Genomic DNA, 15,096 nt, shown 5'->3' with positions numbered 1-15,096 from the left:
GCTCCAAAACCACAGAGAAACCCTGTCTCAAAAAAAAAAAAAAAAAAAAAACCCAAAAAACAAAAATAAAAGTTGGGGAGCTGGGCAGTGGTGCACTCGGGAGGCAGAGGCAGGAGGATCTCTGTAAGTTCGAGGCCAGCCTGGTCTAGTTCCAGGACAGGAACCAAAAAGCTACGGAGAAACCCTGTCTCGAAAAAAAGAAAAAAAAAGTTGGGGGTTTGGGGAGACGGCACAATTAGTGAGAACATCTGCATGTAAGTATGAGAAGCTAAGTTCGGGTCCCCAGCACCCACACTTAAAAAATAAGTGGGAACAGGGAGCACACCTTTTTCTTTTTCTTTTGAGATAGGATCTCACTATGTAGCTCTAGGTGTTCTGGAACCCACTGTGTAGTACTGGCCTTGAACTCAGAGATCTGCCTGCCTTTGCCTCCTGAGTGCTAGGATCGAAGACACGTGCCGCCACACCTGGCCTAAGGAGTGCACACCTTTAAACACAGAACTGGGGAATGAACAAAGGAGGACCCCTGGAGCTGAGCCAGGCTGCCCAGTTGAATTAATGAGCTCTAGGTTCAATGAGAGGCTATGTCTCAAAGTACAAATAAAAAGGTAAAAGAGATAGTGGACCCATAAGAGATGGCTCAGAGGGTAAAAGAGCTTTCTGCCAAGCCCAAGGAACTATGTTTGACCCTTGGAATTCACATGGTTGAAGGACAGAAACTGACTCCCGTGGGCTGTCCTCTGACCCCACACTCCAGCTGAGCACATGCACACACACCTATAAATAAATCTAAAAATATAAGGTGGAGGATGATTAAAAATAACTGATGTTACCTCTGGCCTCCACGTGTGCTTGCCCACAAACACCCCAGGAACACACACACACAGAATATAGTCAAGAAATGGTGTAGCTACAAAGTGGCTATGCTTTCTTTCCTTTCAGATACTTGAGACACGTTGTTACGATTTTGAAAACTTCTGTACTACCAACATGCCTTTACCTGAGGTCAGATTAGGTGACAGAAATGTTATGAATGCCCCCAAATGTGTGCAAAATTCTCCATACTTTGGAAAATGTTTCACAGGACTGTGGCACCCTGGCTCCTGGAGTCCTGAAGATCCTAACGTTATTTATTCCCCCACCCCTCCAACCCCACTTTGCTCCAAGATGGCCCTGGATTTCCTACTTTCTCCCCATGTCATGGGAGTTCCACTGGCTTCCCAGCCACGAGTCAGGCCTAGAACAGGTAGCCAACAGATGTGTACTAAATAAATAGACCGTGGTTTGTGGCTTACCTGAGATGAACCTCTGAGGCAACAAAAGTGGGAGCAAGCAAATGAAGGGGAAGAATTGGGCAAAGGAAGAGATAGCTCCTCTCCTCTCCTCTCCCCCATTTCAGAGCCAAGGGCCTGAGCTCAAATCCTGCCTCCATCCAGAGACCCCATCCACTCACTGCCAGTCTGTTCGGGGTCTCACTTCTAACCAGTGAAATGGGCCAATAAGGCTTTACCCGGGGGTCCTTGGGAAGAGTTAAAAGGTGTTTAGAGACACAGCGTGGATTCAATGAAAGGACAGCTCTTTTAGGTTCCTGACCCTGGCTAGAGTCCAGCCTACCTTAACAGAAAGGAACTTCCAGTTCTCTGCTCCTCCCACAAGCTGTGAGCTGAGTATGGGAACTTCGGGTCTCAGGCTCTGAAGCTAAGAGCGGGGCCTGGTGCCTAAGGGTGCTCAGTGAATCCAATGAACGCACAGTCATGTGGTCACAGGTCACTTCTGGACCTGTTCTTGCCTTTGTACAGTAGACACATCCCAGGCTTTCCTTCCTAGTACCTCTGACATCTATATCTGCTTTTCTAGAAGAGCCTAGGAGTCACATTTAGGGAAGGCGAGTAGGAGGAAAGAGACTTTGACTAAAAGGTTAGTGCTCATTTTTGGCTCCCACTTCCGAATCTTCCAGAATGTCTTTTATTTTTTGCCTACTTAATAATCACATAAAAAAGCCATGTCACTTTTTTTTTATATTGAAGTCTTTATGTTAAGCCGCCCACTCCAGTCATTCCAGGACGCGGTGAGGAGGGGGCGAGGACAGGTGAAGCCTGTGAGGGAAAGCGGGGGAGTAAAGTGGGGTGCGTGTATGTGGGGTTCTCTGCTTTGGTGGGAGTCATCGACCCAGGCGCCGGTTCTCAGGAGCTGGTAAAGCTTCACAGTCTCAGATCCCCAGGTCGGCCTCCTGCCCTTTGCGCCTCCTGCTCCCCCACCCACCGCACGAGGGCGGCGCCCCGGCGCGCTGATGTAATCCCGGCGCCTGGGCGGAAGGATATGGAACGCGGCGCTGGCTGGCGGGGCGCTGAGGCCGTTGCCAGGTAACGCAGCGGAGCCGCTGCCGCGCACCGCCTCCCGCCCTCCGCCGCCAGGCGCTGGGGCCGCCGCCGCCGCTGCCGCCGCCGCCGCTTTACGTAAGGCGCAGGCCAGGGCCGCCCGGCGCTCGGCAGCCGCCTGCAGCCTTCGGAGCACAAGGAGAGGCTCCCGCCCGGCAACCTTGGCAGGTAGGCGGGGGCCGGGAGCGGGACCGTAGCGGGTGACTAGCTCGAGAGACGCCGGGCCCGAGGACCCCGCGGGCGGCGTGCGATGAGTGCGCACAATGGGCCGCGACGGGTTGAGGCGGCCCGGCCTGAGGGACCCCGGCCGAGCCTCGCCCCGCGCCCTCAGCTTTGTCCTTCGGCGGCCGGGGGGCGGGCGCGGCGCGGTGAGTGGCGGGCGCGCGGGCCTATGGAGCGGGGTCGGCGAAGGTGACGGCCGAGGGCAGAAATGACAGTCCCCGGGAGTCGCCGGCCTGAGCGCGCCGCCGCCCGTACCCTCGCGGCCCGGCTTCCGGCCGGCGTCCCGGGAGCTCCCGGCGTCTCCCGCTGGCCCAGAATCAGGCTGGTTGAGTTCTAGGGAGCAGACCCCCGAACCTGGCAGCCCCTCCCTTCAGTGTTTGTCCTTCTGTAGACAAACCTTAAAGGTTTAACCAGGAGAAAGTGGAATGGAGATAAGTTGGGGAGGGGGACATGCGACTCTGGAGTCTTTTACTAAATAGGGTTCTTGATTCTCATCACCTGCATCGCAGACTTTGCCTCGTTGTCCAAGTAACTGACAATGCATTTTCCATTTCTGAGTCTTGGCGTGCTAAAGAAATGGTGGGAGAGGATTGCTGAGGAGCTGGGGACGAGCAGTTTGGATAACAGGTGATGCCGTGGAAAAGACTATGAAACGAAAACCCCACGCAGGATTTCTGCTAACAGTATAGGAGCCGTTGCACAACACTTTGTCGGTTTTAGAGACTTCAGATTTAAAGGGAGGAAAAACATGCCTGTCACTCTGCATGCTGAAGGTCAAATATTCGCCCGCAGATATTTCGGGCTGAACCATTCGTAACTAGGTCTCAGGATCTTTATGACAAAAACCATTCTAGAACTGTGCCTTTGAAATGCCCATGGAGGCTCCTTGCAATGAATACTTATTATCTTGGATTCAGTTGCTGTTCTTGCCAAATAATGTACTTTAAAATTTTATTCTTTCACAAATTCATGCATATTTATATATAATGTACTTTTATCTCGTATCCCTATTATCTTCTCTTATCCAAATAATTATTGTGATTATGTATATGGTCATGGGTTTGGGTGTATGTAAGTATGTATATATGTGAGTGTGTGTGTGTGCGTGTGTGTGCGTGAGTGTATGTGTGAAGGCCAGTAATCAACATCAGTTGTCTTCAGTTGCTCTACGCCTTATATTTTGAGACAGGGTCTCACTAGGTAGACCAGGCTGGCCAAGAACGCTAGAGATCTGCCTGCCTCTGCCTTGGAAATGCTGGGATTAAAGTCATGTGCCACCAACCTTCAGCTCCACAGACAGGCTCTCTCACTGAACCCTGAGTTCACCAGTTGGGCTGGATCAGGTGGCTAGTATGCTTCAAGGATCCTCCCATCTGGGCCTCCCCAGTGCTGGGATTACAAAGCATGCACTGTAGCACCTGGGAATCTGAATTTGGGGCCTTGAGATTGTGTGGCAAACATTTTCCTGACTGAGCCAATCACAAATGTTTAATCCTTTAAAAAGTAGTTAGAGCTGGGGGTGTCGGCCAGGTGAAGCTCAGGATTAGATTTTCAGAACCTAAAATAAAATAGGGCTTTAATTTGAGTGTAACAGGTTTTCCATGAGTTACTTTAAGAAAGTGCCATCTTAGCCAGTGAAATATCAAGAGGAGAGTTTTGCTCTTATTAAGTGTTATGGAGATGCACGTATTGTTTGTTGAACATAAGGGTGCAGATTTTTAACATGGCAACATAAGGCAAATCTTTTTAAAGCATGACCAGTTTATTTGATGTACAAATTATGAACATTTAATAAACATAAAAGGTGTCCCCAGTGGGCATGTATCTTTCCTCTGTGCCTGATTATATTCTAGGGCTCTTTAAAAGCAGTGAACTTGTTATTCCTCATTTGTGTGGAAATGTACTGAGCCTGAGCTTTGCCCCTGTTTTTGTATCATTTGACTTGGAGCAGTTAGTGGCCTCTGAGCCAGTTCTGTCATCTGTGAAATGGGAAGAATGGTGATCCCTGTCTTGCAGGGTGGATAAGCAGAGAGGGATGATGTGAAGTAATTCCATCCACACTCAAGCTTCTAAAATACTGGGTTAGTGCTATTTCTCGGATTCCCCTACTGGCTGAAAGCAGTCACTTGTCTTTAGGCCACTACTGCTTCCCCTCTACTTTGCCTAGCTTCCAGGATTCTCTTCCCAAACACAAGTCAGCCTCTGACCCTGCAAGCTTCTAAGTACCTGTGATTTGGGGCTTAGAATGCAGTTATATGTACCAACAGAGTGTTGGCGATCCCTTGCAGTTCAGCCTCTGTCATCCTGTACTGGCCAGCCCCTCGCCCCCCTCTACACACATTACTGCTCTGAACATGCCAAACAGTTTCAGACTTTCTTGATGCATATACTCTTTCTTCTGACCTGAGTGCCCCTTAACTTACACTTTCTCTAGTTTTTAAAAGTACTTATAAGATACCATATCCTCTCTGGAGCCTTTGGAAGGCCTTCAGAATTAATTCCTCCTTGCTGTAGATCTTGTCTTCTAGTTTTCCTTCCTATTATACTTGTGTGTATATACTTCCCTTGGAGGCCAGAAGACATTAAACTCTGACTATGGTGCTCTTGTTATTGTTTTACTCCTAACATCTTGTTGGGGGCTTTAAACATATGGAAATGTGCCAATGTTTGCTAGATAAAAGTCTGCCAGTTTTGAACATATTATAAGTAATTTTAATAAGGCATTAACACTAATTAAAGTGTTGGGAATGCAGTTTTACCACGTCAAAGGTAGTTACTATTTAAAAGGTTTCTGTGCAGTTGTTTTTGGCTTCTCACATATGTCCTGAGCAAAGCTGTCACTCTGCCATCTGTTTCTGAACTGTCACTCTGCAAAGTGATTGTATTCTGCCCCATGTTGTGGGTAGGGGAACCAGAGTCCAAGCTGAAAACACTCCTCTGTATGAAGGGTAATCCTTTCTTGATAGATGACATGCTTTTTCTTAATTCTTTGGGGAGAGAAATTTAATATAAAACATTACTACTTTCAAGAAAATTTACTCATTAATCCATTAGTACTGGATTGGAGAGACTCGAGTTTCAGTCTTTCTGCAAATCAAGAAGTCTCACCTTGTCCTTTGCTTCGTTGTGATCTCAGTTCTCGGGACTGAACTCAGGTTTCTAGGTTTGCTTGACAAATGCTTTTATCCCTGAGCCATCCTTCTGGCCCTGCGGGCTTCTTTTTTGATGATCATCTTTTTAAAGGAAAGATTTATTTTTATTTATATATGTGTGTGTGCATGTGCTTCCTTTGGAGGCCAGAAGACAGTGTTGGATTTCTTTGGAGCCATAGTTACAGGCAGTTGTGATCTACTTGACTTGGGAGCTGGAAACTGAGCTCTAGTCCCCTTATTCTTTACTGCTGAGCCATATCTTCAGCCCCAGGTACCAGATTTTTACCAGCTCTGCTTTTATACTTCTGTGTTCCTGTTCACCTCCTTTTTTCATTTTAGACAAACATTCTGCCAATTAAGTTACATTCTCTGCCCTCTATGCATTATTTGGTTTGTTTTTTTTCTGAGACAGGGTTTCTCTGTGTAACAGCCCTACCTGTCCTGGAATTTGATTTGTAGACCAGAGATCCACCTGCCTCTGCCTCCAAGACATGCACCACCACCACCCATTTTGTGTGTGTTTGTGGGGGGGTCTATGCATTTTTTTTAATCAATCTTCCTTGATCTCTTTCCTCCCTAGTCCCCTGCCCCACCATCTGAAGCTATCACCAGTCCTTAGGGAAGGAAGAATGCACACTCTTTTCCCTTGGCTAAGAGACAGTGTTGAAAGGTTAATAATGCACTCTAAAAGTATTGCCACCTGTGCTTATTCTTTTAATTACATCTGAAATTGTATGCTTTCTTGTTACCTCATAGGTTAGGCAGCTCCCAGAACACCTGGTATAAAAACCTCTGGGAGGGAAGTTCTGTTTTGGCTCAGTGTTTCTGAGCTTTCATGTTCCTATCATGAAAGGCATGGTGGCTGAAAGATCTCAACCTAATGGAAGCCAGGGAGCAGTGACAGACAGACAGATAGGGGCCAAAGACTTATAACCCAAGGACCCTCCTCCAGTGACCTACTTCTTGCTTCTAAGTTTCACCTTCTAATGTTTTCAGCACCTTCAAAAATAGTGCCCTCAGCTGGAGACCAAATGTTCAAATGAGACTGATCCATTCCACCCCAGTCCTCAAAGGTTCATGGGCACCTCATAATGCCAAATGTATTTACTCTATTTCATGAGTCCTAATGTATTATATTTTAATATTGCTCAAAAGTCCCAAGTCTAAAGTCTCTTCTGAGACTTGAGGCAGTCGCTCAGCTACAAGTCCCAGTAAAATAAAAAAATAAAATTGCATACAAAAGGGTACAGAATAAACATTTCCATTCTAAAAAGCATAGCAGACTAACCATTGAGGATTGAACAAAGCAAGATCATAACCCAACAGGGCAAACTTTAAATCTTGTTGCTCCAAGTCTATTATCTGAAGTGTGTTGTGACTTTCAATAGGTTTGGACAGCTCTGCCCATTTGGCTTTGCTGTTTGCATGCAACCCATATGGCCTCTCTTGGGTTGGTCCCACTCAGTGCCATCTTGAGGCTGTCATAGTTCAGGGACCCTAATTTTATCACACATTTCTTGACCTCTCAGGCATTTCTTTGAAATCTGGGTAGAAGCCCCTATGGCCCTTAAGTGTATTTTTCTTGCCTACTAACCCAACATCACTCAGTAGTACCTGCTATAGGCGTAGCCAGACTCCCATAACTACAGCAGTCTCATAGTAAAACAAATCCTGGGGAAACAGCTTCCTAGGTAGCCTTGGCCTTGTCTGGTCATGGTGTTCTTAAAGCTCTCTTCTCAAGGGGGAAGTATTCAAAAGTAGTTTATGTTTTACTACCTGTGATGTGTGGGATTTGGCCAGTTTCTGAGATGCCCAGAAGACACCTTTTTTCTTTATTCTAATTCTTGGCTTTTTTTATATTGGCTCTAATTTCAGTAGTCACATTTTCTTTGGCTTCAACTTTATCTTTGCTGCTTTTCTGACCACGTTGCAAACTTTTCAGCAGTTTTTTTTTTTTTTTTTTTTTTTTTTTTTGCTTTTTTCTTGTAAATTTTAGGAGCTGTTAGCTAAACTCATTCATGGCCGGAATCCTCAGCTACCTTGGCATTTTTAAGGGGTCACTTGTAAACTCAGCCTGTCACAGAGTTTTGAGTTTTGGGAAATGGATAAAATTTAGACTTGATTTTGTTAAAATGTAACATGTTCAGTCTCTGGTCCAGATTCCAGCAGTCTTTGCTTCCATCTGAAACCCGTCTTTATTGTTCACATTCCTAGTGGCTTCTGGTCTTCTGAGCTGCCACCATTAAGCTCTGCTGCTAGCATTCTTGACTTTGGTTTGTTTTTCTGAAGTCTTTCATATTCCTGCTGTAAGGCCAGGTCAAAGGCTTCTGACCCACATCAACAGCCGTCAGCAATGACCTCACCTTTCTGGGACCAGTTTTCTGTGTTAGACTTTAATCATCATGACAAAATATCTGAAAAGCACAACTAAGTGGGAGAAAGGTTTGTGTTGGTTTGTAGTTTCAGTACCCTAATGGTGGAAGGACATACAGTAGAGCAAAGTTTCTTACCTTCTGACCGCCAGGAAGAGAGAGAGAGAGAGAAGGGGAGAGGACATGGGCAGTGAAAGATGGACAAATAAGATATCCCTAAGATCTATCAAAGTGCCCTACTTCCTCCAGCTAAACCTTGCCCCTTAAGATTTCCAGCATTTCCCAGTACAGTGCCACTCATCTGCACAAGGCCAAGAGTTCAGCATGTGTGCCTATGGGGACATTTCAGATTGAAGCGATAGCACCTTGTATTCTACATGAAATTTCTGGCTGTCTCATGATTGTCCCGTTCCTGGTTTTGTCCTTTCCACCCTTCATGCCACTGAAATCTTGAAGACTTGGCTGACATATTCTTTGTACTTCTGTAACCTGATTTTCAGAAAGAATGAACTCCCTCCCACATAGTGTTTACCTGATGCCTCAAGCTTTTTTTTCCCCAATTTAATTATTATTATAATTTATTTTATGAGCATGTTTGGATTTGCATGAATCACATGTGTGCAGGTGCCTATGGAGGCCAAATCTCCTGGAACTGGAAGTATAGGCAGTTGCAAGCTGCTCAATGTGTATATTGGGAACTAAACCTGGGTCATCTACAACAGCAATAAGTGCTCTTAACTGCTGAACCTCAAGCAGTTAAGTCTAGTCTAGTCCCTCAATTTGTTTTGTTGTTGATGCTTGCTTATGACATTTTAGGGTTTTGTGTGTTTCTTTGTTTTTGTTTTGCATGGAGGCATCCCCTGGATTTAAATTTCTCGAGGGAACAAAGGAGACTCTTATTTGATGATTCTTTCTAATGTGCAGTATAATCTTTTTGCACAGTACTCATTCGTTTGATGTTTGACTGAATTAACTCAGAATCACTTTGTATTGTGATTTCAGAAGGAAAGGACTTGGGTCAAAGTAGCTTTTTGGGAGAATTTTGTGACTTAGTGCAGGGCCCAATATATAGCAGGTATCAGTAAGTGACAGCTTTTAGCTCAGTTGAACAGATGTAGAAAACACTAGAGCTCGGTGCTTTAGCTACTTTGGTGTTGGTGTTACCATAGTACCTTATGAAAACAACTTCGGTAATTGGGCTCATGGTTTCATAGGATTTTAGTTCATCTGGGGACAGCATGTGGGAACACTTCACTTCATGGTGGCAGAAGCATATGGTGGAAGCTGTTCATATCACAGCAAACCAGCAAGCAGAAAGTGAGACAGGAAATGGGCAGGGATAACATAAACTCAGAGTCACTCCTTTCCAGATGACCTCCTTCCTTCAGCTACTTCCACCTTCTGAAGCCTCCAGTTCTCAAGTAGCACTGTTAATAAGGGACTAGACATTCAGAACATGAGCTGGTGGGGGATATTGCATATTCAGATTTTTAATTTTGGCCTTTCATGTCCCAGGACTCATGGTCATCTCATATGCACAACACATTTAATTCAAATTCAACTTCTTAACAGTTTGACATTGTTCAAAAGTCTGGTGCCAAGTGGTCAGCCCTGAGACAATAGACACACAGGTAACTTTATATGGATTGAATAGGTTGTATTTATATATTGAGGGAATAATATACATGTATTTGTTTGTATATCTAAACAATTAAAGAAAATAAAAGGCTGTGAATTTGAGAGACAACAAGAGAGTGCCTGAGAAGGTTTGGAGGGAGGAAAGGGAAGGGGAGAAATGGTATAAATTATACTGTAATTTCAAAAAATAAGAAACTTGCAAAATATAGTCCAATGTCTCTATAAGATTCAAGGTAGCCTCTTAGCTGTTGGCCCGTCTATTTGTGATGGCTAATTTTCATTGTCAACTCGATTAGATTTAGAATTAGGAAAGAAATGTCTGGACATGTCTATGAGAGTGTTTTCACAGAAGTTTAACTGAGGAGGAAAGATCCATTCTGAACGTGGGTGGTACCATCCCACAGATTGAGGTCTAGGATAAAATGGAAGCCAACGGAGCACCATCATTCATCTCTCAGTTTCCTGTCCGCAGACAGTATGTGGCTAGTCACTATATACTGCAGCCATGTTTTCCCTGCCATGATGGACTGCAAATCCTCCTTTAAGGTGCTTTGGTCAGATACTTTGTCACAACAGTGAGAAAAGTACTTAACACTTTGTAAAGTCAAAACTGAATCACATGCTTTTGGGTACAATGACATACTAAACATTACCACCTAAAAGGGAGGAGAGAGAATGGAGGAATAGCAAAAAAAAAAAAAAAAAAAAAAAAAAAAAAAAAAAAAAGCAAAGTTGAAACCCAGGTTGGTAAACAATAAGTCCTGTAGCTCCCAGGGCAGGTAGTGATGTGATCCAAGCTTCAGTGACCTGGGTAGCTCTTGCCATCCCACTGCAGGTGATCTCTCCACTGTACTGGTTCCATTTGGTATCTTTCTTCAGCAGATGTTCTATGCTCCTAGCATCTCCAATATCTTGGTGTCTGTCATTACTTAGGCTTTTTTCCCCACCCTCACAGCTTTTATGCACGGTCTCTCAAGGAATCTGACCTTGTTACACATTGCCTGACCTTCCTAAAAAATCTGGGTAGAAGCCTCTATATTTTTGTAACGGTAGCATTCTGCATACCTGCAAAACCTGTACCCATCATGTGGCTTAACTCCAATTCAGTCAGTAACCAGGCTTCTTTGGAGCACAACTGTAGCAGATTTTTGAGTGCTTGGATGGCTGGACCTGGGAAAACATTCCCCTAGGCAGCTCCCATTAAAGGAAGGCCTTTCACAGGAATTTTTAATTGTGTTCCCCTGCAACCTGCCATAGGTGAGTTTGGCCAGTTTCCTATTGTCCAGGGACAGACCTCTTGGCTTCCAGTCTCTAATAATCACACACTTTTTGTCCGCAGCTTCCAGCTCAATCCTATTCTGTGCAGATTTTACATTTGTCAAATCCTCTGTTCTGTTTGCTGTCAGTTCTCACTGTAAACCTGGCTAGAAGCCTTTAGTAACAACAGTGCCATAGCCCAGATGCTCTTCTGCCACAGTAATTAGCCCATTAGCTTTTTGATTTTGTAACCTTTATTTTTATGTTATGTGTATAGTTGTTTTGCTTGCATGTGTGTTTATCAGGTGTGAGCAGTACCCAAGGAAGCCCTAAAGCGAATGCTTGATCATCTGAGACTGGGATTCCAGGCAGTTGTGAGCTACCCTGTGGGTTCTGGGAATTGAACTAGGGTCCTCTGGGAGATCAACCAGTGCTCTTAACCACTGATCTGTTTCTTCAACTTCTAGTCAATTAGCTTTAAACTCAGCCTTCCACAGAAGTTTTCTGGGCCCACCAGCATCATATACGATGGTCTTTTAGCATTTTATCCCATTTCTGTACACTCATTAAATTTTTCCCACAAGTCATTTCCAGAGGCCACTTTGACATATTTAGTCTCAGGAGACCCTTCTTTTGGTATCATTTTTCTTATCCACTTTTCATTGGTTGTGACCAAATGCCCAACAGAAACAAATTACAGGAGAAAAAGGTGATTTGGGCTCGTGGGTTCAGTTTTTCAGGTCAGGAAGACATGGCTGGGAAGTTAAATAAAAGCATGTCGCAGCGGCTATGGATGATGAAGCACATGGTGAGATAGGATGGTCATAGATAATATACCCCCAAGGAACTAGGTCCTCTTTCCCCATGACCTAGTCTTCTAGCTAGGTCCCACTTGCCAAAATTTCTAAAGCCTCCCAAAATTATGCCCATTTGGGAACCAAGCAATTTAAACAAGAGCCTATGGGGATATTCTGGAGTCGAATCATAGTATTGACTTGGTTGAGACAGGGTCTCTATGTACTTCTGATCCTCAATGTGTAGACCAGGCTGACCTTGAACTCACAAAGATCTGCCTGCTTCTGCCTTCTGAGTGCTGTAATTAAAGGTATGCGCCACCAGCACCTGTGTTTGTTTGCACTACTTTATTATGACAGTGCCCACAGATTTAATTCTAACACATGTATATAAAGTAAATGTCATCTCATCAGCTATATCTACATTTCTTTTTTGGCTTAGGAATGAACTGGAGAGGGCTTTTGCATAGATTCAATATGGAATCTTAAACTATCTTGAGGAAGCTTGTCTGTAGGTAAATAGGTTTTTGTATATGACTTAGGTAGGTTAGTGGAGAATCAGAGTAGTTAGATATTATCTGCTGTTTTTCACTTTAATCTTTAAAAATTTGGGGTAACTGTTGAAAACTCCAAATTTTTCCCCTGTTGCTAAGCTTTGTCCATACCATTCTGTCTCTTTTGTCTTATCAGCATCCCACCCCTCTTGTATTGGGAGCAGATAGATGACAAATTATGTTTGAATGTTTTAATACTTTAAATGATGATGATGCTATTTACATGTGTGTGCTTTACTGATTAAGTCTTCAAAAGTGGCACCTGTTGGTTCCAATATTACATGGAGCTCCCTCCCTGGAGTAGCATATTAGTGGCAGTTTATTGTATTGGCTATTTTACATTTATCTCTCTCTTTTTTTTTTGGTTTTTCGAGACAGGGTTTCTCTGTGGTTTTGGAGCCTGTCCTGGAACTAGCTCTTGTAGACCAGGCTGGTCTCGAACTCACAGAGATCCGCCTGCCTCTGCCTCCTGAGTGCTGGAATTAAAGGCGTGCGCCACCACCGCCCGGCACATTTATCTCTTTTCTTAATCATTGGAACTTGTGTATTGCCAATCTCTTAAAATCTGCTCCAGAGATTTGGAAATGATGGTATTGTCTCAACAGATGAACTTGCTGTATTGCTAGTGTCTGTGTTACAAATACAGGCATTGGGGCAGCAAATACAGAATATTTGAGAGTCTTCTCTGTGTGTGTGTGTTTCTAGCCTGAGCAGTGAATGAATGAGTTATAAGAATGTAGGGTGTGGGAGGTTATGGGGGTGTGGCCAAGTAAATATTTATCATGAGTCAGTTGGTTCTGTGGAATGTAAAATACATGAGGTTAAATGAGTAAAAATAAAACTATGCCACAGCATACTTTCAGGTACAATGTGTGTGCGCGTGCGCATGGACATGCATGCATGTTAGTACTATGTAATTGGGACAGAGGCATTTAAATGAGTAGGAGGGGATTTTTCTTTCACCCTGGAGTCTGTTTCTAACTCAACTGTATTTTCCAAAGCATCTTTGAAGTAATAGCCAATGCATCACTATTTCAAAATTGAGTCTGATTACAGCTTTTCTTTGGGCGGGGGAGATAATAACCTCCCATTCATTTATAACCCCAGATTTGGGCCTTTCCTGCTTCATCCTCCCAAGGTGCTGCAGTTACAGATATGCCACAACATCTATCTTTATGTTTTTGTTGCAGACTTTCGCTAGGACTCTGAAGAAGTGTTATAATAAGCCTAAAGTTAAAGTTTATTTTGTTAAAGGATAGTGTGTGTGTATTAGCGAGTTTTTTTCATTGCTTTAATGAAGTATCTGAGGTGGCTTGTTTGCAAAGAAAAGAGATTTGGCTCACCGTTTTTGGAGGTTCAGGATTAAGGTAGGTAGTCCCATTGATGAGGATGATGGGTACGTTTCCTTATGATGGAGAGGGCTGGTGGCAGCATCTTTCTGAGGTTTCCACTGCAGTGTAGTTTGCATAATGTAGTTTTGGGTATTAGTAGCTGTTAGAAAGCTTACTCTTTTTTAAAAAAATAATAAAAGATTTGCTATTTTATTTGAGTGTGTGCATATGTGTGTTTGTCACATTTGTGCGAGTGCTGTGTCTGTGAGCTGCCTGATGTTGCCTGGGAACTGGACTGGAGTCCCCTGGAAGACCAGCAAGCTCTCGTAACTGCTAAGTCATCTCTCCAGTCCATAAAGCTTATTCTTCATTTTATTTTTGTGAGTGTTTTGCCTGCATGTATATAGGTTTAATACGTTTTACAGTTCGCAGCTGTAGAAGTTTTTATACCTAAGCACTTTGACAAGCTACAGTTTTACATTGAAAAATTATATGCATGCTGTGAGCTAACATTGTACATGATAAAATGTTTTTGATTTTGTAAACTGTTGAATATGAAGTTCACCCCTGCTAGGGAAAAGGAGCATTTTTTTTATTTTATTTTTATTTTTTTCTTAAAGTGCCCAAATATCTTTAATATTAAATCTCAAGTCTTTACAGCTATCTCCACTCTGCCCAGTGTATTGTCACTTGGACGTGCAATTTATGCATTAATTTTTTTTTTTTGGTTTTTCGAGACAGGGTTTCTCTGTGGTTTTGGAGCCTGTCCTGGAACTAGCTCTTGTAGACCAGGCTGGTCTCGAACTCACAGAGATCCGCCTGCCTCTGCCTCCCAAGTGCTGGGATTAAAGGTGTGTGCCACCACCGCCCAGCTTTATGCAGTAATTTTGATGAGTTTTCTTACATGGTCTTCTAAGTCTTTAGATGTCATTGTTTATTTTATAGTCAGAGCACTGGGGGGGGGGGGCGCAGAGGCAGGTGGATCTCTGTGAGTTCGAGGCCAGCCTGGTCTACAAAAGCTAGTTAGTTCCAGGGCAGGCTCCAAAGCCACAGACAATGCCTGTCTTGAAAAACCAAAAAAAAAAAAAAAAAAAAAAAAGTGTTTTACAAACACAACTAAGTCAAATATTTACAAACACAACTAAGTCAAATATCAAATTGGGTTTTTTGTTTTTTCATTTTCCTTTTGTTAAAAAGAATATTTGTTTTCATTTTATGTGTATGGATTTTTTTGCTTATTTATGATATGTGTGCCAGGTACCTGAGGAGGCCGGAAGAGAGTGTCAGATTCTACAGAACTGGAGTTACAAATGGTTGTGAGCCACCAAGTGGGTACTGGAAATTGAACCTTGTTCCTCTAGAAGAGCAGCCAATGCTTTTTTTTTTTTATTTTTGAGA

The 15,096-nt window shown here is 43.6% G+C and overlaps 1 protein-coding gene across 3 annotated transcripts in view; it reads left to right on the top strand.

Moving 5' to 3' along the window:
- Positions 1–2,335: 2,335 nt before the first annotated feature.
- The window catches only part of Kiaa0232 (KIAA0232 ortholog), a 61,642-nt gene continuing 48,881 nt past the window's right edge, over positions 2,336–15,096 (top strand). For 2 of the 3 annotated variants that reach the window (XM_041636307.1, XM_041636308.1), the window contains exon 1: positions 2,336–2,546. The gene's annotated coding sequence lies outside the window, so the exon portion shown is untranslated. The remainder of the gene's footprint in view (positions 2,547–15,096) is intronic. The other variant, XM_041636306.1, reaches the window with a different exon arrangement.

Source organism: Microtus oregoni, unplaced genomic scaffold, assembly GCF_018167655.1.
Source record: "Microtus oregoni isolate MIOR12 unplaced genomic scaffold, Mior012 000049F_ref0000343, whole genome shotgun sequence".
Taxonomy (NCBI): Eukaryota; Metazoa; Chordata; class Mammalia; order Rodentia; family Cricetidae; genus Microtus; species Microtus oregoni.
This window is presented reverse-complemented; position numbering and strand designations above follow the sequence as displayed.